Genomic DNA, 25,411 nt, shown 5'->3' on the forward strand with positions numbered 1-25,411 from the left:
TGATAGCCACTGCGGAATGGGACTATGTCGAAGATTAACTCCTCGCTTCAGAAATTATCCGGAGATCCGAAGACCACTTCAAGTGTGACTGAGCCTATACAGTTGGCCTCTACACCTGGTATTACGCCTTTAAAGGTCATTTTGGTGGGCTTAATCCTCGAGGGATCTATGCCCATTTTCCGCACTGTATCCTGGTAAAGCAGGTTCAGGCTGTTGCCACCGTCCATAAGGACTCTATTGAGATGAAATCCGTCAATAATTGGGTCTAGAACCAATGCGGCGAATCCGCCATGACGGGTTCTAGTGGGATGGTCCCTTCGATCAAAGGTGATCGGGCAGGAGGACCATGGGTTGAACTTTGGGGTGACTGGCTCTACCGCGTATACGTCCCTTAATGTGCGCTTCCGCTCCCTCTTGGGGATGTGGGTTGCGTATATCATGTTCATCGTCCGCACTTGTGGGGGAAAACCCTTCTGTCCACTATCGTTCGGTGGCCGGGGCTCTTCGTCGTCATCGCTATGCAGCCCCTTGTCAGTATTTTCGGTATTTAACTTGCCTGCCTGCTTGAACACCCAACAATCCCTGTTGGTGTGATTGGCCGGCTTTTCGGGGGTGCCATGTATCTGGCACAAGCGGTCGAGTATTTGGTCCAAACTGGACGGGCCCCTAGGATTTCTTTTGAATGGCTTTTTCTGCTGACCGGATTTATAGCCTCTGAATCCGGCATTTACTGCCGTATCCTCAGCATTGTCGCCGTTAATGCGGCGCTTCTGCTTGTTGCAATGCGACCTGCCACTACTGTCCCTGGTATCCGAATTACCAGGGTTCTTGGTCATATTGTTGCTACGAGCAAGCCAGCTGTCTTCTCCCGCGCAAAAGCGGGTCATGAGTGTCGTGAGTGCTACCATAGATTTCGGCTTTTCCTGTCCAAGGTGCCGGGCAAGCCACTCGTCATGGATATTGTGCTTGAAGGCTGCTAGGGCCTCTGCGTTCGGACAGTCGACTATTTGATTTTTCTTTGTTAGGAACCGTGTCCAGAATTGTCTGGCCGATTCCTCTGGCTGCTGAATTACGTGGCTTAGGTCATCGGCGTCTGGTGGTCGCACATAAGTACCCTAGAAATTGTCGAGGAATGTGGCTTCTAGGTCCTCCCAACAACCGATTGATCCTGCTGGCAAGCTGTTAAGCCAATGCCGAGCTGGTCCTTTAAGCTTGAGTGGGAGGTATTTCATGGTGTGGAGATCATCGCCGCGGGCCATGTGGATATGAAGGAGATAATCCTCGATCCATACCGCAGGATCTGTCGTGCCATCATATGATTCGATGTTTACGGGTTTGAAACCCTCGGGGATTTGATGATCCATTACTTCGTCTGTGAAGCATAGTGGGTGTGCGGCGCCTCTGTACTGGGCTATATCACGACGTAGCTCCAATGAGCTTTGTCTACTATGTTTGGCCCTACCAGATTTGTGTCCGGCGTGATGGTTACCGTCTCGAGTCGTGGGGCGCCCACGCGATCCGTAGATCGATCTTGTTTGCCTTGCCTTGTCCTCAAACATATCTCGCAGGTCTGGCGCATTTTCCCGTGCCTTGGTACGGGGTGCGTCTTGAGTGGAGGGCCGAGAGGCCTCTCTATCGCGGCCACGAGGTGGCCGGTCGGCCGTATCAAGTGCTAGTGATGTAGGTTTAAGTGCTTCCTCCTCTAATCGGGGTAGCAACCTGCGCTTTGGGTAGCTCTTGGAGGGGCATTCGAGTTTATGCTCTTCGGCCGCAAGGACTTCGGTCCATCTGTCGACTAGCAAATCTTGATCAGCTCTAAGCTGTTGCTGTTTTTTCTTGAGGCTTCTTGCCGTGGCCATAAGCCTGTGTTGAAAACGCTCTTGCTCGGAGGGATCCTTTGGCACGATGAATTCATCATCGTCGAGGCTTGCCTCGTCTTCGGAGGGAGGCGTATAGTTATCGTCCTCGACCTCTCTGTCTGCCACTCTCTCATGAGGGCTGGCTTCTCCATCCTCCTGTGCTGAATCTTGCTGGAGGGGGTTTTCTTCTACACTCTCCGGAGTATTATTATCTCCCGTGCTGGAATCACCGTATTTGCTTTGGCTAGATTTTGAGCGGCGCCGCTGACGCCGGCGCTTAGGCTGTTTCTTGGAGGGGTCATCCTCCGCTGGTCCATCACCATCTCCTTCTTTTGGGGTTTCCACCATGTATATTTCGTATGACGAGGTGGCTTTCTAGGGCCCAATAGGCGCTGGTTCTTCATCGTCTCCTGCATCAGCGTCCATACTATCGATGTCTTCGAAGTCAAAGTCGAGCATGTCAGTTAAATCGTCGACAATGGCTACAAAGTGGGTGGTGGGTGGGCTTTGAATTTCTTCATCGTCCATATCCCAACCTTGCTGACCGTAGTCTGGCCAGGGCTCTCCTAATAAAGAGAGAGACTTTAGTGTCTTTAGAATATCGCCGAAAGGCGAGTGCTGAAAGATGTTCGCGGCAGTAAATTCCATGATCGGCGCCCAATCCGATTCGATCGGCAGGGGCGCGGAGGGTTCGGAGTCCGGAGAGGAGTCTGGCTCCTTGGAGTCACGAGTCTCGCGGAGTGCAGGGCTGGTGTTCGGCTCGATCTCCATTGGGATCGCAGCCCCCGAGGCGGCGTCCAACCACCCATCCCCGATCGGCGCAGTTGGCTCTGAATTAAGGGTCGAAGCCGATGCAGGTGCGGCCTCCAGGGCACTATTCAACGGCAGAGCTAGATCATGCTCGTCGTGACAGTGCGGCGCGCTCGGCAGTGGCTCGAATCCGTCGAGGATCAATTCCCCGCGGATGTCAGCCGTGTAGTTTAAACTTCCAAATCTGACCTGACGGCCAGGGGCATAGCTTTCGATCTACTCCAGATGGCCAAGTGAATTGGCCCGCAGTGCGAAGCCGCCGAAGACGAAGATCTGTCCGGAGAGGAAGGTCTCACCTTGGACTGCATCGCTATTGATGATCGTAGGAGCCATTAAGCCTAATAGCAACGACACAGAGGAACTCTCAATGAAAGCACCAACGCCAGTGTCAAAACCGGCGGATCTCGGGTAGGGGGTCCTCAACTGTGCGTCTAGGCCGGATGGTAACAGGAGGCAAGGGACACGAAGTTTTACCCAGGTTCGGGCCCTCTTGATGGAGGTAAAACCCTACGTCCTGCTTGATTAATATTGATGATATGGGTAGTACAAGAGTAGATCTACCACGAGATCAGAGAGGCTAAACCCTAGAAGCTAGCCTATGGTATGATTGTTGTTCTATATGTTGTCCTACGAACTAAAACCCTCGGGTTTATATAGACATCGGAGAGGGTTAGGGTTACACAAAGTCGGTTACAATGGTAGGAGATCTACATATCCGTATCGCCAAGCTTGCCTTCCACGCCAAGGAAAGTCCCTTCCGGACACGGGACGAAGTCTTCAATCTTGTATCTTCATAGTCCAGGAGTCCGGCTGAAGGTATAGTCCGGCCATCCGGACACCCCCTAATCCATGACTCCCTCAACGGGCATAGCAGCTCCTCGACTGTGTCGACTGCCAGCACAGAGCATGGTGCTTCCACTGGTGCATGGGTGGGGGCCCCTCTGAGTGGAGCCCCTGGGGCGTGTACAGCCCCACCCTGACACATGGCTTGCACGGCAGGGCTAGACGAGGTGTGTCTGGGCACTCGGGAGCCAGCGCGGGACTCACGAGGCCCTACCTCAAGGCGGGTTGCACCTGAATTTGATTCCTGACAGCTGAGATGGTACTGCGAGATGGTTAGACAACCTGCGCCGAATGAATCTCCTGTGGTGATCACATGGAAAGGCCAAAACACCAACGACCCTAGGAGGTGATATGAACGGGGCCGGCCCGCCAGACAGAGCTCAGTCGTTGGGTTTATCGACGCTGCAGGGATGGACCGGAGCACAGACTCTGTGCCCAGTCTTCTCATGCGAAAAATCCTAAAGAAAGACAACCGACGTGCGGCTCCCATGGTGACGAGGCACCGGGTCACGCGCCTTGGCTCGTCCGCCCATGATTAGCTCATGAGAGAACAAGGAACCAAGGGCCATGGGAGGTGACGTACACGAGAGCTGGCCCGCAAGCTAGAGCTCAGCCTCTTGGCTTTAGCGACGCTGCAGGGACGGACCCGAGCACAGACGTCGTGCCAGCCCTTAATCATGAGGCGGTCGTGGGTGGGTTTGCGAGGGCGTATGACATTCATGGTATCGAAGTACCGGACAGGCATAATGTTAAGGTAACTCATGGAAGGAGGTAAGCTAGCTTGGACAAATGCAAGAACGATACATGCCATAGGGACGGACCCACGCGACCTTGGGATGATGCTGCCCGAGGGGCACCCCCAACAGAATAAGTTAAAGACGCAAAAGGATACACGTCGCAGGGACATGCCCGTGCGACTTGGGGATAATGCTACCCGAGAGGCACCCCCAACTGAATGAATCAGAAAGAGTCACATGGTACCATTGCTGGAGAAATGTTGAGGTGGCTGAAAACACATCCTGAAGGAGTTGCTCCTCACGAGTTGCCTGGGTCCTAGGCCTTGGGAGGCTTCGGGGGCCTGGGCGGCTCATGAAGTACCATTGCCATATCTACTAGAACTGCGTGATGTCGAGCCTCCTGAGCCGCCAGAATGCTCCGCAGGTGACGCTGGAAGGTGACGTCTGTGTGCGGCAAACCAAATGTCATGCGAACATAACTGTGAGGTGGACCCTCGTACCGTCCAACATGCGAAGGCCAGAAACGCTCCTGAGATGCCACCTTGTTGAGTCCTGGGATGTCGACATAGACGCGCAGCTAGCCGTCCTCACCAGGACGAGGAGCTGCGCAAGGTGGTGGGCGGCAGTCGCCACGCATGATTCTTGCTCCTTGAAGCTCCTCGATCGCCTTGGTGATGAACTCCTGAGCACAAGGCACTCCACGCCTTGTGCCCTTGTGAGGGAAGTGTGCGTTGAAGCATGCCTCCACATGGTTCCCGAGCGCCTCCCTCGTGACATTTGCTAGGTCAGAGGCCCTCTAGAAAAGAGCCCCGGAGCCCAGCCTGAGGAGGGCGCCGGGCATGCCTTCCTATGTGAGAGAGGGAGGCGCCCCATCCATGGGCACAGGCCCTGAGGTGATGCCACTCGAGACTCCACCTTCCTGAACCCCTTGGCAGAGCAACTGCTTCTTCTTCTTGGGGACGACCTCAGGAGTGTAGGCGGCGCCTTCATTATCTGGGTCTTCGGCTGCTGCTGCCTAGTAAGCGTGCTCGAGAGAGCACACCACGTCCTTTTCCTCGTAGGCGATCGTGATGACGCCACAGCTTCCTGGCATCTTGAGGACATTGTAGCCGTGATGAGTTACTGCCATAAACTTGGCCAGGGCTGGATACCCAAGGATGACATTGTACGATAGACGGATGTGGGCGACGTCAAAGTCGATGAGCTCGATGCGGTAGTTGTCGCGCTTGCCGAAAGTGACACGGAGGCGGACCTACCCTATCGGGGTAGTGGAGCCGTTGGTCACTGCTGAGAAGGGCTTGGTTGGCTGCAGCAGATCATACGACACTTGGAGGCGGTCGAATGTTTCAACGGAAAGGACATTGAGCCCTGCGCCGCCATTGATGAGGGTCTTGGTGACGAGGACGTTGCTGATGATGGGCGAGCAGAGCATAGGGAGGGAGCCGGCAGTTGCCGTGCACTTGAGCTGGTCGGATGAGTTGAAGGTAATGGAGTACTTGGACCACCTGAGCGGGTGAGTGGCCTCTGATGTCTACTACACAACCTTCTTCTTGTAGACGTTGTTGGGCCTCCAAGTGCAGAGGTTTGTAGGACAGTAGCCAATTTCCCTCAAGTGGATGACCTAAGGTTTATCAATCCGTGGGAGGCGTAGGATGAAGATGGTCTCTCTCAAACAACCCTGCAACCAAATAACAAAGAGTCTCTTGTGTCCCCAACACACCCAATACAATGGTAAATTGTATAGGTGCACTATTTCGGCGAAGAGATGGTGATACAAGTGGTATATGGATGGTAGATAAAGGTTTTTGTAATCTGAAAATATAAAAACAGCAAGGTAACTAATGATAAAAGTGAGCCCAAACGGTATTGCAATGCTAGGAAACAAGGACTAGGGTTCATACTTTCAGTAGTGCAAGTTCTCTCAACAATAATAACATGATTGGATCACATAACTATCCCTCAACATGCAACAAAGAGTCACTCCAAAGTCACTAATAGAGGAGAACAAACGAAGAGATTATGGAACGGTACGAAACCACCTCAAAGTTATCCTTTCTGATCGATCTATTCAAGAGTCCGTAGTAAAATAACACCTTAAGACACAAATCAACCAAAACCCTAATGTCACCTAGATACTCCAATGTCACCTCAAGTATCCGTGGGTATGACTATACGATATGCATCACACAATCTCAGATTCATGTATTCAAACAAACACAAAGAACTTCAAAGAGTGCCCCAAAGATTCTACCGGAGAGTCAAGACGAAAACGTGTACCAACCCCTATGCATAGGTTCATGGGCGGAACCCGCAAATTCATCACCAATACATACATCAACTGGATCATGTGATATCCCATTGTCACCACAGATAAGCACGTGCAAGAAATACATCAAGTGTTCTCCAATCCTTAAAAACTCAATCCGATAAGATAACTTCAAAGGGAAAACTCAATCCATTACAAGAGAGTAGAGGGGGAGAAACATCATAAGATCCATGTATAATAGCAAAGCTCGCGATACATCAAGATCGTATCACCTCAAGAACACGAGAGGGAGAGAGATCAAACACATAGCTACTCGTACATACCCTCAGCCCCGAAGGTGAACTAATCCTTCCTCATCATGGAGAGCGCCGGGTTGATGAAGATGGCCACCGGAGAGGGATTCCCTCTACGGCAGGGTGCCGGAATGGGTCTAGATTGGTTTTCGGTGGCTACGGAGGCTTCTGGTGGCGGAACTCCCGATCTATTCTGCTCCTCGAAGTTTTTAGGGTATATGGATATATATAGGAGGAAGAAGAACATCGGTGGATCTCCGGGTTGTCCACGAGGCAGGGGTGCGCCCAGGGGGGGTGGGTGCGCCCCCCACCCTCGTGGGCAGCCCGGGACTATCCTGGTCCATCTCCGATACGCCGTGGGCTTCTTCTGGTCCAAAAATAAGTTCCGTGAAGTTTCAGATCAATTGGACTCCGTTTGATTTTCCTTTGCTGCGATACTCTAAAACAAGGAAAAAAACAGAAACTAGCACTGGGCTCTAGGGTAATAGGTTAGTCCCAAAAATCATATAAAATAGCATATAAATGCATATAAAACATCCAAAGTTGATAATATAATAGCATGGAACAATCAAAAATTATAGATACATTGGAGACGTATCAGTATCCCCAAGCTTAATTCCTGCTTGTCCTCAAGTAGGTAAATGATAAAAACAGAATTTTTGATGTGGAATGCTACCTAACATATTTATCCATGTAATTCTCTTTACTGTGGAAAGAATATTAAGATCCAAAAGATTCAAGACAAAAGTTTAATATTGACATAGAAATAATAATACTTCAAGCATACTAACTAAGCAATTATGTCTTCTCAAAATAACATGGCCAAAGAAAGTTATCCCTACAAAATCATATAGTCTGGCTATGCTCCATCTTCACCACACAAAATGTTTAAATCATGCACAACCCCGATGACAAGCCAAGCAATTGTTTCAAAAGTTTTGGTGTTCTCAAACTTTTTCAATTTTCACGCAATACATGAGCATGAGCCATGGACATAGCACTATATGTCGAATAGAAGGGTGGTTGTGGAGAAGACAAAAAGGGAGAAGATAGTCTCACATCAACTAGGCATATCAATGGGCTATGGAGATGCCCAGAATTAGATATCAATGTGAGTGAGTAGGGATTGCCATGCAACGGATGCACTAGAGCTATAAGTGTACGAAAGCTCAAAAAAAGAAACTAGTGGGTGTGCATCCAACTTGCTTGCTCACGAAGACCTAGGGCATTTTGAGGAAGCCCATCATTGGAATGTACAAGCCAAGTTCTATAATGAAAAATTCCCACTAGTATATGAAAGTGATATCATAGGAGACTCTCTATCATGAAGATCATGGTGCTACTTTGAAGGACAAGTGTGGTAAAAGGATAGTAGCATTGCCCCTTTTTTTGGGGCCTTCCCTTTTTTTATTTGGCCTTTCTCCCTTTTTTTTGGGACAATGCTCTATAATTGATGATCATCACTTCTATTTATTTACAACTCAATGATTACAGCTCAATACTTAGGACAAAATATGACTCTATGTGAATGCCTCCGGCGGTGTACTGGGATGTGCAATGAATCAAGAGTGACATGTATGGAGGAATTATGGACGGTGGCTTTGCCACAAATATGATGTCAACTACATGATCATGCAAAGCAATATGACAATGATGGAGCGTTTCATAATAAATGGAACGATGGTAAGTGGCATGGCAATATATCTCGGAATGGCTATGGAAATGCCATAATAGGTAGGTATGGTGGCTGTTTTGAGGAAGATATATGGTGGGTTTATGGTACCGGCGAGAGTTGCGCGGTACTAGAGAGGCTAGCAATGTGGGAAGGATGAGAGTGCATATAATCCATGGACTCAACATTAGTCATAAAGAACTCACATACTTATTCCAAAAATCTATTAGTTATCGAAACAAAGTACTACGCGCATGCTCCTAGGGGGATAGATTGGTAGGAAAAGACCATCGCTCGACCCCGACCGCCACTCATAAGGAGGACAATCAATAAACAAATCATGCTCTGACTTCGTCACATAACGGTTCACCATATGTGCATGCTACGTGAATCACAAACTTCAACACAAGTATTTCTCAAATTCAACACTACTCAATTAGCATGACTCTAATACCACCATCTCCGTATCTCAAAACAATTATCAAGTATCAAACTTCTCTTAGTATTTAGTGCACTTCATATGAAAGTTTTTATTATATCCCTCTTGGATGCCCATCATATTAGGACTAAATTCATAACCAAAGCAAATTACCATGCTGTTTAGGACTCTCAAAATAATATAAGTGACGCATGAGAGTTCAGCTATTTCTATAAATAAAACCACCACCATGCTTTAAAAGGATATAAGTGAAGCACTAGAGCAACGACAAACTACTCCGAAAGATATAAGTGAAGATCAATGAGTAGTTGAATAATTATGTAACTATGTGAAGACTCTCTAACATTTAAGAATTTCCTATCTTGGTATTTTATTCAAACAACAAGCAAAACTAATAAATAAAATAAAGTGACTCTCCAAGCTCCAAGTAAAGTTACCGATGAACGAAGACGAAAGAGGGGATGCCATCCGGGGCATCCCCAAGCTTAGGCTCTTGGTTGTCCTTGAATATTACCTTGGGGTGCCTTGGGCATCCCCAAGCTTAGGCTCTTGGTTGTCCTTGAATATTACCTTGGGGTGCCTTGGGCATCCCCAAGCTTAGGCTCTTGCCACTCCTTATTCCGTAGTCCATCGAATCTTTACACAAAACATGAAAACTTCACTACATAGAACTTAGCAGAAAACTCGTAAGCTCCGTTAGTATAAGAAAATAAATCACCACTTAGGTACTATTGTGAACTCATTATAAATTCATATTGGTGTAATATCTACTCTATTCCAACTTGTGTATGGTTCATACCCTGCGATACTACTCATAGATTCATCAAAATAAGCAAACAACACATAGAAAAGAGAATCTGTCAAAAACAGAACAGTCTGTAGTAATCTGGATCAAAGGTATACTTCTGGAACCCCGAAAATTCTAAAATAAATTGATTGACGTGAGGAATTTATCTTTTAATCATCTGAAAAAAGAATTAACTAAATAGCACTCTCCAATAAACAAATGGCAGCAATTCTCATGAGCGCTAAAATTTCTGCTTTTTACAGCATGATCGCAAAGACTTTCCCCAAGTCTTCCCAAAGGTTCTACTTGGAACATACACTAATTAAAAGCATAAAACCACATCTAAACAGAGGCTAGATGAATTATTTATTACTAAACAGGAACAAAAAGCAAGGAACAGAAATAAAGTTGGGTTGCCTCCCAACAAGCGTTATCGTTTAACGCCCCTAGCTAGGCATGATGCTTTCAATGATGCTCACATAAAAGATAAGGATTGAAACATAAAGAGAGCATCATGAAGAATATGACTAGAACATTTAAGTCTAACCCACTTCGTATGCATAGGGATTTTGTGAGCAAACAACTTGTGGGAACAAGAATCAACTTGCATAGGAAGGCAAAACAAGTATAACTTCAAAACTTTAAGCACATAGAGAGGAAACTTGATATTATGGCAATTTCAACAAGCATATATTCCTCCCTCATAATAATTTTTAGTAGCATAATTAATGAATTCAACAATATAACCAGCACCTAAAGCATTCTTTTCATGATCTACAAGCATAGAAAATTTACTAGTCTCTACATCAGCAAAATCCTTCTCAATTGGAATAGTGGGAGTATCATAAGAGACTAGAATGCTATAAATTGTTTCCATATTAAAAGAGTAATGTTCAGAAAAAGGGTAATCATAATCAAGACAAGTTTTATAAATATAATCATCACTACCTTTTATAGCTTATGTATCATCACAATAATAATCATAAGTAGCAACCTTGTTCTCATCATAATCGATTGAAACCTCTTCCAAGATAGTGGAATCATCACTAAATAAAGTCATGACCTCTCCAAATCCAATTTAATAATTATCATAATAAGATTCAACATCCTCCAAAATAGTGGGATCATTACTTCCTAAAGTTGACACTCTTCCAAACCCACTTTCATCAATATAATCATCATAAGTAGGAGGCATGCAATCATCATTATAAATTTGCATATCAAAACTTGGGAGGCTAAAAATATCATCTTCATTAAATGTAGCATCCCCAAGCTTCGGACAAACATTAATTGCAGCAAATATATTCTGAAAAACATCATCTTCATCAAACATAGCATCCCCAAGCTTGGGCCTTTTCATATCATAACCATAATCACTCTCATCATTAATAATATGGATAGCACCGATACTATAGCAATTATCATCATCACAATGAGTAATAGGAGCAACATCATTTTGGAGTGATACCTTTTTACCTTTGCTTCTCCGTCTTTTCTTTTTCTTCTTCACATCGTGTGTGGGTTCTACCCTCTTTTTGGAGCTCCTTACTAATGAGATTGGTTGAATAGAAGGCTCCTCCTCGTTACCTGATTCATCATAAGAAATAATATGAGGATATTGGGAAGTCTCTTCCCTTTCATTAGTATTCTCGTCATCTTCTATTTGTTTTCTTTACTTTATGTAATTGGCAATATAAGGATTTTCAATACAATTCACCGCACAATACATATAAATTTCCTCTAGATGAAAATCAAGAAGTTTATCATGGGCAAATACTGGAAGATAGTTAGTTATACGTTTCATTTCTTCATAACCCATAAGCAAACTAAGTTCATTACGATGTGCAAGGGAAATCAAGTCATCACAATTTTTGGAAAAGATTAGATCATGAAATTTTTTGCATCGGATGGTTAAATGACCACGTTCATTGCAAAGTTCACAAGTACGGCTAAGAAAATATAAAATTTTAGCACAAACATCTAGCCTTTCTTGCAACCGTTTAGTTTCTAAGTACTTATGCCTCTTGCAAAATCTATCTTCCCTAATTAGTGTGTACTTGCAAACTCTATGCACTCCACAAAAATTGACATGCTTATAAGAGACATTCTCATCATTACTAGTGCAATCAACATTTGTACTATGGATATTCAAAGAGTTCATACTAATAACATTGCAATCATGCTCATCATTCAAAGATTTAGTGCCAAACATTTTAATGCATTCCTCTTCTAACACTTTGGCACAATTTTCCTTTCCATCATACTCACGAAAGATATTACAAAGATGAAGCGTATGAGGCAAACTCAATTCCATTTTTTGTAGTTTTCTTTTATAAACTAAACTAGTGCTAAAACAAGAAACAAAAAGATTCGATTGCAAGATCTAAAGATACACCTTCAAGCACTCACCTCCCCGGAAACGGGGCCATAAAAGAGCTTGATGTCTACTACACAACCTTCTTCTTGTAGACATTGTTGGGCCTCCAAGTGCAGAGGTTTGTAGTACAGTAGCAAATTTCCCTCAAGTGGATGACCTAAGGTTTATCAATCCGTGGGAGGCGTAGGATGAAGATGGTCTCTATCAAACAACCCTGCAACCAAATAACGAAGAGTCTCTTGTGTCCCCAACACACCCAATACAATGGTAAATTGTATAGGTGCACTAGTTCGGCAAAGATATGGTGATACAAGTGGTATATGGATGGTAGATAAAGGTTTTTGTAATCTGAAAATATAAAAACAGCAAGGTAACTAATGATAAAAGTGAGCACAAACGGTATTGCAATGCTAGGAAACAAGGCCTAGGGTTCATACTTTCACTAGTGCAAGTTCTCTCAACAATAATAACATAACTAGATCACATAACTATCCCTCAACATGCAACAAAGAGTCACTCAAAAGTCACTAATAGCGGAGAACAAACGAAGAAATTATGGTAGGGTACGAAACCACCTCAAAGTTATCCTTTCTGATCGATCTATTCAAGAGTTTGTAGTAAAATAACATGAAGATATTCTTTCCGTTCAATCTATCCTAGAGTTCATACTAGAATAACACCTTAAGACAAAAATCAACCAAAACCCTAATGTCACCTAGATACTCCAATGTCACCTCAAGTATCCGTGGGGTATGATTATACGATATGCATCTATTCAATCTCAGATTCATCTATTCAAACCAACACAAAGAACTTCAAAGAGTGCCCCAAAGATTCTACCGGAGAGTCAAGACAAAAACGTGTGCCAACCGCTATGCATAGGTTCATGGGCGGAACCCGCAAATTGATCACCAAAACATACATCAAGTGCATCACGTGATATCCCATTGTCACCACAGATAAGCACGTGCAAGACATACATCAAGTGTTCTCAAATCCTTAAAAACTCAATCCGATAAGATAACTTCAAAGGGAAAACTCAATCCATTACAAGAGAGTAGAGGGGGAGAAACATCATAAGATCCAACTATAATAGCAAAGCTCGCGATACATCAAGATCGTATCACCTCAAGAACACGAGAGAGAGAGAGAGATCACATAGCTACTGGTACATACCCTCAGCCCCGAGGGTGAACTTCTTCCTCCTCGTCATGGAGAGCGCCGGGATGATGAAGATGGCCACCGGAGAGGGATTCCCCCTCCGGCAGGGTGCCGGAACGGGTCTAGATTGGTTTTCGGTGGCTACGAAGGCTTTTGGCGGCGGAACTCCCGATCTATTCTACTCCTCGAAGTTTTTAGGGTATATGGATATATATAGGAGGAAGAAGTATGTGGTGGATTTCCGGGTTGTCCACAAGGCAGGGGGCGCACCTAGGGGGGTGGGGGCGCGTGGGCAGCCCGGGACTCTCCTGGTCCATCTCCGATACTCCGTGGGCTTCTTCTGGTCCAAAAATAAGTTCCGTGAAGTTTGAAATCAATTGGACTCTATTTGATTTTCCTTTTATGCGATACTCTAAACCAAGGAAAAACAGAAACTGGCACTAGGCTCTAGGTTAATAGGTTAGTCCCAAAAATCATATAAAATAGCATATAAATGCATATAAAACATCCAAAGTTGATAATATAATAGCATGCAACAATTAAAAAATATAGATACATTGGAGACGTATCAGCCTCGAGCCTGGGGAGGGCCGCTTTCACCTCGTGAGCAAACTGCTTGAAGATGCGTTGAGAGGCCGGGGCCTGAGCGCCGCCCAAGATGCAAGCGATGGCGCGCGGTTGCTGGAAACCCCCAGCCCCTCATCCTGGTGACGGTCGCCGTTCCTCCTCGATGGTGGTGGTAGCGGAGGGAGCCTGGCCTTGCCCTCCGGACGGTTCTCACGAGGCTGGTCTCTCCAGGCGCCCTCGCGAGGCTGGTCCTGCCAGTGATCCTCGCGAGGCCGGTCGCGCCACTCCTAGCGGGGGCCGCGGTTGTCCCCGCGTCCTCCACATCGGCCTCCTCCACGGCCGTAGCCTCGGTCGTTGCGCTTGGGGCATCGACCGAAGCGCCAACCATGGATGTTCCTGAGCTCCTGACAGTCCTTGGTGTGGTGGTTGTGCACGTTGTGGAAGGCGCATAACGGGTTGTTGGCCTTGGATGACTTAGGGTGGTTGCAGCCGCGCTTCATCTCCGGCTCTGCCGCGAGCACGGCAGCCCCCTTGCGCTTCACATCCTTGGCCTTGGCCTTCTTGTCTTCCGTGTCGGCGGCTGGAAGCTCGAGAAGGGAGAGGCGTCCCTCCTTAGCTCTCGCGCACTTGGTCGCCCTATTGAACATCTCCAAAGCTGTGCACAGGTCTTCATGTATGCCAAGCTCCTCCTTCATCTTGACATCACGGACGCCGTCAGAAAATGCTGAGATGATGGCCTCGTCCGTTACCTTGGGGATCTTAAGGCTAATGCTGTTGAAACGCTATATATACTTCTATAGGGTCTCCCATGGCTGCTGCTTGATGCGCCGCATGTCACCAGCGGCAGGCGGGCGGTCGCGAGTGCCTTGGAAGTTGGCGATGAAGCGTTCATGCATCTCTCCCCAAGAGGAGATTGATCCCGCGGGCAGGTCCAGGAGCCACGAGCGTGTGCCATCTTTGAGAGCCATGGGAAACCAGTTCGCCATAACTTTCTCGTCGCCATTGGCCGCCTCGATGCTCAGCTCGTAGAGCTGCAAGAATTCAATAGGGTCGGGGCTACCGTCGTAGCACCGAGGCAGGTCGGGCTTGAACTTGTCGGGCCAAACAACTCTACGCAGCTCGGGGGTGAAGGCGGGGCAACCCGCCGTGGTCACTGGAGCCCATCGTGGAGGTAGAGCCTGGTCTTGGTACCCACGTGCCACCGCCACAGGCGGCACGCGATCTTGATGTGGTGGTGCGGGGAGTGCAAGAGCATCTTCTTGCGGCCGCGGGATTTCCTGGCTGCTACCTTCTTCACGGGCTGACGCCCTGCGCGGTGGGTCGTGCCATGGGGCCACGCGTCTTCGTGCGAGGGTGACGTCCTGATGTGGAGGTGGCGGAGGGGCTCCATGGGCTACGTCACCTGCAATAGGGGGCAGACGAGGCAGCGAGAGAGACGGCGCTGGAGAGCCCCCAGCGGCGCTGATGAGCTCGACGATGCGGTCCAGCCAGTCTTCGTAGAGGTCGTCGATGGGGCGATAACGCAGGAGCTCGCACGCCATGAGTAGCGCGGCCTGCGCGGCCACGGGTGCGCGACGAGCGTGGGACGACGAGCCGGCCGGAGTCAGTGACAGGGTGGCGGTGCATCCGTCCCGCCGCACAGAGGGGTGCAGCGATGAAGCTTGCAGCTTGTTTCCCGTCGAGCCAGTGGCGGCGTTGGCAACGGGTGATGGAGAGCAATGGGGAGGTCCGCCGACGGGTGCCATCTGGTCGACGCGAGCGGCAAGGGCGGCCCGGCATTCAGCATGGGCCAGGCGAGCGTCGGCCATGGAAGCGACAGAGGAGTGGTGCGTCGATCGATGGAAGAAAGGCTTCAACACACCCCTACCTGGCATGCCAAATGTCGGATTACGGGTTCTGGCATACCCTTGTGAGGTTTGAACTCTAGGGTGTGCATGAAGAACACTCTCTTCCTAGCTCACTCGCTCAACAATCCCACGGCCTAGCTCGACAGACCCAAAGAACAAGAGCACAGGGGTTTATACTGGTTCGGGCCACCTTGCAGTGTAATACACTACTCCAGTGTGTGCTGGATTGCCTCAAGGGACTAAGGATGTACTAGTACAGTGGATGAACGGCCTCAGGAGGTGAGGTGCTCTTGGGCTCGATGAGCTGATGTTTGTGAGGATGTTCTCTCTCTTCTCCATTGCTACGGTGATGGCTAGGTCCTATTTATAGTGGCCTTGGTCCTCTTCCCAAATGTTAGGCGGGAAGGGATGCCACAATGGCCAAGTTTGAAGGGGGACAACTTGTACAAGTTATCCTGACAAAAGGTAGTCTTCGCCTGCCAAAGGCTCTGGTGGTGATGCTGCTGTGGGCTCTGTGATGACCTCCGTCCTACCGTCCTGGCGGTCCTGGTCTTGTTGCACCGATATGGAAACCTTCTCCTGATGCCTCGGGACCCCGTGCCTGCGCTTGCCTCCTTAGCAGCAAAGAGCAAACTCGTACACTGCGCCCATTGGTGCCCGCCTGGCCTTGGTCATCATGGCTCAAGTCACATGAACCTCGCGAGATGCCCCTTGCATAGATATCTCCGCTCCTCGGGAGCCGGCCTAGTGAGGCCACCCCCAGGGATGTCCTGGTGTTGTCTGCCTCGCGAGGCTTGGACCCTCGCGAGGGTCTTGGGTGGTCGCTCCAAAAGCTGGGCCATACCAGGCCGTTGGTGGAGCTACGCCTCGAGACACATGCAGGCAAGTCTGGGCACCCCCGGTCCCAGAACGCCGACAGCGCCCACCCCCCTGTGGCACGCCCGACCTTGTGGGATCCCTGGACCTCCACCGACCTCAACTCCAACTCCATATATTCTCTTTCGTGCAGAAAAAAAATCAGACAGAAGGATTCATCATGTTTTACAATACGGATCCGCCGCTAAGCCGTGTTCTTCCTCGGGAGGGCAGATCTGGAGTCTGTTTTGGGCTCCGGAGAGGGGAATCCGTCGCAAACTTAACCCAATGCCAGAGGTTAAAAAAACCCTGACCTCTTTCTCTTTGTATTTTCCTCAGCAGTTTTAAATACTTGCATGACCTTTTTTCTTGTTTATTTGTTTATAGGCCAAATCTGATTTCTGGAAAGCCATGTATGACCATGAAGCTGCCAAGAAGGCTAGATCCGCCGCCTTAGCCGCCAGGAAGACGACCCGGAGGTCCAAGAAGAAAAAGAGCACTGCTGAGCACCTATTAAAGCTTGACGATGATTCTGAGTCGCGGGTAGCCCTTGACTCCCTTGGCCAGTTTAATAATAACCTTATTGACACTGACTATTGCCACCACGACACGGGGGCCAGTCAGGACGTAGAAGAAGAGGTAACTATTTCCTCCGGCTCAGCCCATTTTCCAAGACAGAAACTTCGACTGGTAACCCGGAAAGTAAGGTTTTCGCACCCTTTGGCTTATTTGGACCCTCATTTTCTTTTGAAAAAGCAGCAACATGAGAGCCACCGTCAGGCCCAGAACAACAATGAACCGCCTTCTGTTTTACAACAAACTCCTCGAAAGCGGCAGAATGAGGTCTCTTTTATCTTCATCTTCTGCTTTTATTAATAAGTCTATTTTCTTGCATTACTAACTTTATTTTACCTTTGCAGGAGGTTTCTCGCTCTCCTGGCGAGTCATCTCAGACGCAATTTCCGGCTTTCAAAACTGCTCCTATGTAAGGAAAAATCAGTTTTCTGTATCTTTAAAACTGCATTATTGTTCTAACTGTCTCATAAAATCTTTCTTAGTGGTCCAGCCAAGTCCAAGAAGGCCAAGGTGATTAAATCGGCGGAAGACCTGTCAGTTCTTGCACCTGAACCGGCCATGCCAACTTCTCCCCCTCGAACTGAAGCACCAGAAGACCCAGCTGCTGATACTCAATTGGACCCTCCTAAACCATCAGCCGATGATACCATTGTTAATCCTTCTACCGCCAGACCATCCGGTTCAGCTAACCCGCTAACATCTTCTGATCATGACGTTCTGATCACTAGCAGCGGATTTGTTGAACCGGGGACCCCCACTGTGTTAGCCCGACACACTGCGAAACAAGAAGCCTTGGAGAAGCAGAAAGTGTGTTTTGATATCTCTCACTACACTCATCTGAATGCTACTGACATACTGTCCAGCTATCTCAGTCATGTTCATTCCAGCCGTGAGTCAGAAATTGAGATGGTCAAGCAATTGCAGCTGAAATATGAGGTATGTTCTCCGGTTTACTTATACTGTGCCAGCCCCCAAGTCTTCAGATGATGAACCTGAATGATCTACAGACTTTATGATATAGTTTGACACTTTCTCTCTAAGTTTCTCAAAAGTCCAACAAAGTAGTGTAAACTTCACCTATAGTCCCCAGGGGCTGGCTCAATTTATCATAAATGAACCGGTACTTAACTTCATAAATGTCTTTTACCAGTCCCAATAAGTATTGCAATCCGGCTTAATCTTGAGAAACTTTCTGAATATCATGCATTAGCCCCCAAGTGCCAAGTGTTGTTACTTTGCAAGGCACTTGGGACTTCAAATATATAAGAGTCATAAAAAATTGCTTTGGCAGACATTAGCCCCCAAGTGTCAAGTGGTATTGCGGTGCATAGTACTTGAGACTTGAACCCCTATAACTTTTAATTTAAGCCTTGACACACCTGTGTATGTTTTGTAGAATGCCCTATCTAAATTGGGCTCTCAATTAACTGATGCAAAGACCCAGCTGACGGATCAAGAGGCAGAAATCAAGACTGCTGACTCTAAACTCCAATTAAGTCTTTGTGAGACAGAAAAATTGAAGACTAGCTTGACGGCAAAGAAGAAATTTTGGGCCAAAGAAAAGACGTTGCTGATACAACATGCTGAAAAAGCTGGAGCAGCTCTTGAGGAGGTTACCACAGAGCTCACCGGATTAAAGAGCCGGGTGTCTCAAATGGTTTCCGCCATCTTTGGTAAGTCATCCGTATTAATCACTTATACCTTCTTTTGACCCGGAATATAAACCGCCTGCTGAGCCTTTGTTTAAAAACACTCATAGGTCCACGAAGCAAAAATCTGAGTCAAGACAGTGTGACCAAACTGAAGGCGATTTATACCTTGGTGGAGCAATTGTATACTGGCGCTCAACGAGCTCTTTCCACCATCTCCCCTGCCAACCAAGGATCCAATCAGTTCAGCAATGTCTTGAAGAAGTTGTCAATCTTACCCGCCAGGTTTCAAGAGGTCAAACGATCCTGCGCCAGAGCTGGAGCCCTGACTGCCCTGAGCTGCTCCAAAGCATGGGTTCTAGGTCTAGACCCGGTGGATGTAGCTAAGGGGTAACCTACCGTGAAGGAAGACGGGACCCTATTTGAGGAAGATGACTTCATTGCCTGCGTGAGGGGAGTTCGACCTCAAGCTACCATTCTTGGAAATGAGACCAACATTGACAAATATCAGTCGGGTTTTGATTTGGAGAATAAGAAGATGACGACTCCCTCTTATAAGGTGACAGATCTTATCCTGCCGGTTCGCCAACATACTTTTGCTCCAGAAGTTGATCCTGCCGGCCTGATTGATGATGAAGCAGAGTTCATTGCCCTTAACGGCTTTGACTGGTCCAATCCCAGCTTCCAATCAGCAGAAGGAGGTGAACCGGCGAGGGGAGAGTCGTAACCATCTTGTGGGCTCTTTAAAGCCTCGTAATAGATTTAGCTGGAAACAACTGCACATTTTGCTTATGCCATCGTGCATAAGATGTCTTGTGTGACTCTTTGATTCGTGATGTCAATATATGCGTCACATCTATGGTTATATCTGTAATATTTCAGCTCTGTTCCTATAGAAAAGGAAAAAAGTGGCTTGGCGGTTTAGCACCGAACGGGTCAGAACACCTGGTACATGACCAATGGTGGTATCATAGTAGAAAAAACAGAAACAAATGTGGAAATAAACAAGGTTGAAACAACCTTTGATTAACGAAAAAACATAGAAAAAACTGTTCATAAATAACAGTCATACCTGTATCCTTTGCATCTGGACCACCAGTTTATATGACCCGGGTGATGAGGTTGATGACCCAATCTTTTTTGAGAAGTCAATGCCTCTATATGCCTGATGACTATCATGCCTTGGCGGCTTATTGTCAAATAGTCAAGCCGGTGAAAAAACCATGCTGATCGTTTAAATTTGAGACAACAAAGACCAGTAAGACAAAATAACAGATTTCAAACAATATAAATTAACTTTTTAACTGAAAGTTGGGGGTTTCTGATTCGAATATGATCAGCAAACTGGACCAAAGGGGTTAAGATAAGATTCGAATACGATCATATAGCTCCTAGTGGCTTGGGCGTTGCGCCGATCAAGAGGGTACCAACATCTATGTTCTCTTTGTTTCGAATATGACCTATGTTTGAACAAGGAGCCCCCAAATGACCTTGAGAGGTTTTTAACGACCCTGATTCGAATACGATCCAAGTCGGACCCAAAAGGGGTTAAGCTATGATTCAGATACGATCAAGAAGCCCCCTAGTGAGTTTGGCTTTGAGCCGATCAAGAAGGTTACGACATCGATGTTCTCTTTGGTTCGAATACGACCTATGTTTGAACAGGAAGCCCCCAAGGGATCATGAGGTTTACAGCTAGATTCGAATACGATCATAAGCCGGACCAAAAAGGTTAAACTAGATTCGGATATGATCAGCTCCTTAATAGTCATTTAAATAATGAAAATAGTAAAGATATATGATCTCTGAAGAGGAAAAAGACAGAGGTCCTGCTTTATTACTTATCATAATATATACAACGTCAAAGTATGTACATGACGAGAGCCAGTAGCTCAGGTGTAGTATGGCCGAAGTTGAGCAATGTTCCACGGCCGGCGGGTCTCCTCCTCTGACTTACGTGAGTCTTTGTGCTCTCGAATGTTGATAAGATAATATGACCCGTTGTTTAAATTCTTGCTGACCACAAAGGGTCCTTCCCAAGGAGGGGATAGCTTGTGTGCCTCTGATAGATCCTGGATGAGCCGGAGCACTAGGTCACCTTCTTGAAAGGTCCTGGACTTAACCCGGTGGATGTGATAACAACGCGGTCCTGTTGATAAATTGCTGATCGAGCCGCCGCCAAGTCTCTCTCCTCATCTAGCAAGTCAAGTGCATCCTGTCGGGCTTGTTCATTATTAGCTTCAACATAAGCTGCCACACGAGGCGAGTCATGACGGATGTCACTAGGCAGCACCGCTTCCGCTGCATAAACCATGAAGAAAGGTGTATAACCCGTAGACCTGTTAGGAGTGGTGTTGATACTCCACAGCACAGAGGGTAATTCCTCTACCCAACAACCCGACGTCCGTTGTAAGGGAACCATAAGCCGGGGCTTGAGACCTTTTAAGATTTCCTATTTTTCTCTCTCAGCTTGACAATTGGATTGAGGGTGAGCTACTGAAGAAACTTCGAGCCGGATATGCTCTCGTTGGCAAAACTCCTCCATGGCACCTTGGGACAAATTAGTGCCATTGTCAGTGATAATGCTGTGTGGAAACCCAAAGAGAAAAATCACATTTTTCATGAACTGAACCGCCATGGCTGCATCACACTTACTCACCAGCTCTGCCTCAACCCATTTTGTGAATTTGTCAACTGCCACTAAAAGATGTGTCTTTTTATCCTTGGACCTTTTGAAAGGACCGACCATGTCAAGCCCCCAAACTGCAAACGGCCAAGTGATTGGAATCATCCGCAACTCTTGAGCCAGCACATGCGCTTGTTGTGCAAATTTTTGACATCCATCACACCTACTGACCAGATCCTCTGCATCAGCGTGAGCCGTTAACCAATAAAAACCATGACGAAAAGCTTTGGCCACAAGAGACTTTGACCCGGTGTGATGACCACAATCCCCTTCATGGATATCACAAAGTATTTCTTGGCCTTCTTCAGGAGAAACACAATACTGAAACACTCCAGTGACGCTGCGATGGTACAACTCTCCGTCAGAAATCATCATTGACTTGGACTTCCGGGTTATCTGTCGGGCCAGGGTCTCATCCTCTGGCAACTCGCCCCGGGTCTTGTAAGCCAAGAACGGTACTGTCCAAACTGGAATGACGTGAAGAGCCGCCACCCACTGTGCCTCCGGGTTAGGAACGGCCAAATCTTCCTCTGTAGGTAACTTAACAGACGGGTTATGCAAAACATCTTAAAAGGTGTTAGGTGGCACCAGCTTACGCTGTGATCCCAACCGGCTTAAGGCATCGGCCGCTTCGTTCTTCCTACGGTCAATGTGTTCCACTTGATAACCCTTAAAATGTCATGCAACAGTGTCGACTTCATGGCGATAAGCCGCCATGAGAGGATCCTTCTAATCCCACTTGCCTGACACCTGTTGGGCCACCAAATCTAAATCACCAAGGCACCGGACCCGGCTCAGACTTATTTCTTTAGCCATCCGAAGACCATGGAGCAAGGCTTCGTATTTAGCTGTGTTGTTAGTGCATGAAAACATCAATCGCAACACATAACAAAATTTTTCACCTCGAGGAGAGGTTAAAAAATCTCTAGCCCCCGAGCCTTCCAATTGTCTGGACCCATCAAAATGAATTGTCCAATATGTGTTGTCTGGCTTCTCCTCCGGTATCTGCAATTCTGTCTAGTCATTAATGTAGTCAACCAGTGCTTGAGACTTGATCGCAGTGCGTGGCACATATTTTAAACCATGAGATCCAAGTTCAAATGGCCCACTTGGTGACTCGTCCGGTGGCTTCTCTATTCTGAATAATGTCTCCTAGAGGGGCAAAGCTAACCACAGTAATTGGGTGACCCTGAAAGTAATGCTTGAGCTTCCGGCTTGCCATGAACACCGCATAAACCAGTTGTTGCCAATGTTGATATCTCTGTTTGGACTCAATGAGCACCTCACTAACGTAGTAAACCGGTCGTTGAACCGGATGTTCCTTGCCAGCCTCCTTGCGCTCTACAACAATGGCCGCGCTGACAGCACGCCAGTTAGCAGCCACGTACAACAACAACGGCTCTTTCTCAATTGGAGCAGCAAGAACTGGCGGCTCAGCGAGATGTTTCTTCAGATCCTCAAAAGTAGGGTTAGCAGCGTCACTCCAGACAAAGTCATCCGCCTTTTTCATCATTTGATACAAAGGCATTGCCTTCTCCCCTAACCAACTTATGAACCGGCTTAAGGCAGCGACATGACCTGCCAGTCGTTGAACATCATTGATGCACACCGGTTTGGCCAGAGATGTGATTGCTTTAATTTTCTCCGGGTTAGCTTCAATACCTCTATGAGACACCAAAAAACCCAAGAGTTTGCTAGCTGGGACTCCAAAAACACACTTGGCAGGGTTAAGCATCATCTTGTAGACCCGGAGGTTATCAAAGGTCTCCTTCAGATCTTTTACCAAGGTTTCCTCTTCTCTGGACTTCACCACTATATCATCCACATAAGCATGAACATTACGCCCAATCTGATTGTGAAGGCAATTCTGCACACACCGTTGATAAGTCGCCTGGGCACTCTTAATCCCAAAAGGAATAGATACATAGCAGAAGGCTCCAAACGGAGTGATGAAAGCTGTCTTCTCCTGGTCCTTGATTGCCATCTTGATCTGATGATAACTTGAATAGGCATCCAGAAAACTCAAATGCTCACAACCCACCGTATCATCAATGATCTGATCAATACGAGGGAGAGCAAAAGGGTCAGCCGGACAAGCCTTGTTCAAATCGGTGTAATCCACACACATACGCCAGGTGTCGTTCTTCTTGAGTACAAGCACTGGGTTAGCCAACCACTCTGGGTGAAAAACTTCTACAATGAACCCGGCCGCCAAGAGCCGGGCCACCTCTTCTCCGACGGCCTTGCACCGTTCCTCGTTAAACCGCCGAAGGACCTGCCTGACCGGCTTAAACTTCGGATCAATGTTAAGAGTGTGGTCAACGAGTTCTCTCGGGACACCCGGCATGTCAGAAGGCTTCCATGCAGAGATGTCCCGTTTCTCATGGATGAACTCGATGAGCGCGCTTTCCTATTTTGGATCGAAGTTGGTACTGATGATGAACTGTTTGGATGAGTCGCCAGGCACAAAATCAACCGTCTTGGTGTCATCAGCCGACTTGAATTTCAGCACCGGTTCATGCTCCGTAGTTGGCTTCTTCAAAGATGTCATGTGTGTCGGGTCAACATTATCTTTATAAAACTTCAACTCCTCTGTCGCACAAGCAGAATCAGCATAAGCGACATCACCTTCTTCACACTCCGGGGCTATTTTCCGGCTTCCATGTACTATGATGGTGCCTTTATAACCCGGCATCTTAAGCTACAGATACACATAACACGGCCGAGCCATGAACTTGGCATAAGCCGGCTGTCCAAACAGAGCATGATATGGGCTTTTGATCTTAACCACTTCAAAAGTTAACTTATCAGCCCTGGAATCATATTCATCCCCAAAGGTTACTTCCAGTTCAATCTTACCAACTAGGTATGCCGACTTACCAGGGACAACACCATGAAAAACAGTGTTGGATTGTTTAAGACTTTTATCAGTCAACCCCATCCGACGAAACGTCTCATAATAGAGGATGTTGATGCTACTGCCTCTGTGCATGAGCACCTTAGTGAACTTATATCCACCAACCTGAGGTGCCACCACCAAGGCCAAGTGACCCGGATTATCAACCCGGGGAGGGTGATCTTCCCTGCTCCACACAATAGGCTGTTCTGACCACCTAAAATAACATGGAATCGCCAGCTCAATGGCATTGGCAACCCTCTTATAAAGCTTCTAGTCCCTCTTGCATAAACTAGTGGTAAATACATGGTACTGCATGCTATTCAACTATTTTGGGTTACTCTAATACCCGGATTGTTGTTGCTGATTATTTTGGCCGGGTTGCTGATTATAGCTACCCTGGTTACCCGGATGGCCCTGACCGTGAGAACCGGCGCTTGGGCCATGAAAGCCGCCTCCGCCTGAACCGCCGCCAGGTCCATGGCTACCATCAAACATGTTGGAATTTTTAAATGCCTTCATGATCGTAGAGTCCTTCCATACATGGGTAGCTGGCTTCTCCCGGGTACCGTGTCTTGGACAAGGTTCATTCAGTAGTTGCTCGAGGGTGGGACCTGACCTGCCTGACCGAGGGGGTTGCCTACCCTTGCGCCGTTGGTTGTTGCCCTGTGCACTGGTGTTATCCACAAACTCGTCAGCCTTATGTTTATTACCTCCTTGATTCGTCGGGTTATGCTGGTGACCCTTGCCGTTGCCGTTCTTCTTTCCCTTCCCTGTTTTTTCTTCATCAGACACAGGATCCTTGGTACTGTCAGAATCATCATATTTGACCAGGGCCGCCATCAACTGTCCTATGTCATTACAGTCACGCTTGAGCCGCCCCAGCTTCTGTTTCAGAGGTTCAAAATGGCAATTTTTCTCCAACATTAACACCGCCGAGCCAGCATCCATCTTATCAGATGAATGTATTATCGCCTTGACCCGGCGCACCCAATGGGTCATGGACTCACCTTCCTCTTGTTTAAAATTAGTCAGGTCCACGATTGACATAGGTTGTTTACATGTGTCCTTGAAGTTATGAATGAACTGGG

The sequence above is a fragment of the Triticum urartu genome, chromosome 4A (assembly GCF_056163025.1).
Source record: "Triticum urartu cultivar PI428250 chromosome 4A, HENAU_Tu73, whole genome shotgun sequence".
NCBI lineage: Eukaryota > Viridiplantae > Streptophyta > Magnoliopsida > Poales > Poaceae > Triticum > Triticum urartu.